The following is a 1,978-nucleotide window of genomic DNA, read 5'->3' on the forward strand; positions in this document are numbered from 1 at the left end:
ACCCATCTGACACCTTACATACTTATTACAATGTTATTGACTGTATTCCTTATGCTAATCCCTACATCCCCATGACTTTGGTGTAACAACCAGTTTGCACATCTTAACCCCTTTTCCTTTTCACCCATCCCCAAACTCCCTCCCATTTGACAACCATCAGAGCGTTTTCTGTATCTATGAGTTTGTTTCTGTTTTGTTTATTGTGTTCTTTAGATTCCACATATAAGCAAAATCACATTACATCTGTCTTTCTTTGTCTAACATGCTCCACTCAGCACAATACCCTCCAAGTCCTTCTATGCGACTGCAGATGGCAAGAACCCATTCCCTTCCATGATTGAGCAAATTTCATTGTATATATTTACCACTCCCTCTTTACTCTTTATCCATTTTTCCATTGACAGACTGCTGGCTAAAAAAGTGTCTCCTTCAGTTTGGGAAGTTAGGTGGGTTGGAGTCTGAGTGAGTTAGCATGGTGTTGCAGCAGAGCTCACCAGGACAATTAGATTCAGATTTGACCTGTGGAGGTGGGCTCAACATAGGAAATATGGCAACAGCCTGCTGGCTACATGGGAAGAAGCCCCCTTGCAGGGAAAGTGGTAACTATCCTCCAGTCCTCCCTCCAAAGTAACACACCTCAGTCTGTCCCCTGTATGCCTCTGATGTCCCCCCGAGTCACCGTCCATCCACCGGAGATCAGGGTGAGTGCCTATGAGTGAGTCTATGCACAGGCCATTTAAGAGGTTGTCTTGGTTTCCCCCCAGCCTTCAGTCCCAACTGGCTGGTCGGAATCCCCACTGTTTTTAACAGCCAGATGTTGTGGGGGCTCCTCTCCCCAGTATAAGGATTCCAGGCTGGGGTGCCTGGGGTTTCCTGCTCCTCTGGGGACACCTCCACTGCTGATATATCCATCCTGATTCTCAACTGCTACACAGGTTTAGGGCCAGCCCATTTTGCATCTCCACCCCTCCTACCAGTATCAACGTGGCTTCTTCCTTATATCCTTAGTTATAAAGCTTCTGTTCAGCTAGACTTCAGATGGTTCTCCAGATTGATTGTGCTATAATTCAGTTGCAATTTTAATGTGTCCATGGAAGAAAGCAGGCACAGTTTTTATCTATTCCATTATCTTGGATCTCCCCAAAGTGCATTTCTTTTGCATTTTCAGATCTTTCAAAGTGCACACCAAAGGCTCCAGACTAGACATTGCAAGTTAATACCACAAATTTTGCTCTTATATTATCCATGAGTGAGTCAGTGAAGCTAAGCCTCTGTTTGATGTCACATGGATAGAAGGCTAGTGGAATAGAATGGACAGCCCTCCCCAAATAATAAATTCAGGATGTTTCACACAGCTAACATTAAAAAATGCTTCAATATTATGGGAAAATAATTTCATAAGTTAACATTGAAAAAGAATACATTTTTAATATGTTACAAAGTTTACAAGTTTCTTTCATGTATATATGAAAGGCACACACACACACATATATAAAATCTGAGTTTCCAAGTATGTATGTATAAATACATACATACATACATACATACATATATATGCAAAATCTGAGTCATTCTATGAGACAAGATAGGTGTTATTTTCTCCATCTTATAGATGAGAAAACTGAGACTTAGGCTGATATGATCAGACCCAGTGCTCTTTCCACTACACTGTGCTACTGTGGTAGTTGACAAAGCCTATTTCAAAAGCTTAGCACTGTTGAGCGCATGCGCGCGCGCACACACACACACACAGTCACACACTCACACTCACACATCTATCTTTGCATTTTTGTTTAAGTGCCTAGATTGGAATGCACAACTTGCCCTGGTAAAGGGGGCATGTTGTAACAGGGAAACAATCCTTGTTCTTAATCTAAAAAGGCATTGGGGTAACATTGCATCCAAGGGTAAAGAAAAGGAATATTTTCTTCAGATCAGCAGCCACAAGAATGATTTAAAAGACCACTTGTACTGGAAT

The sequence above is a fragment of the Rhinolophus sinicus genome, linkage group LG01, assembly GCF_036562045.2.
Source record: "Rhinolophus sinicus isolate RSC01 linkage group LG01, ASM3656204v1, whole genome shotgun sequence".
Classification (NCBI taxonomy): domain Eukaryota; kingdom Metazoa; phylum Chordata; class Mammalia; order Chiroptera; family Rhinolophidae; genus Rhinolophus; species Rhinolophus sinicus.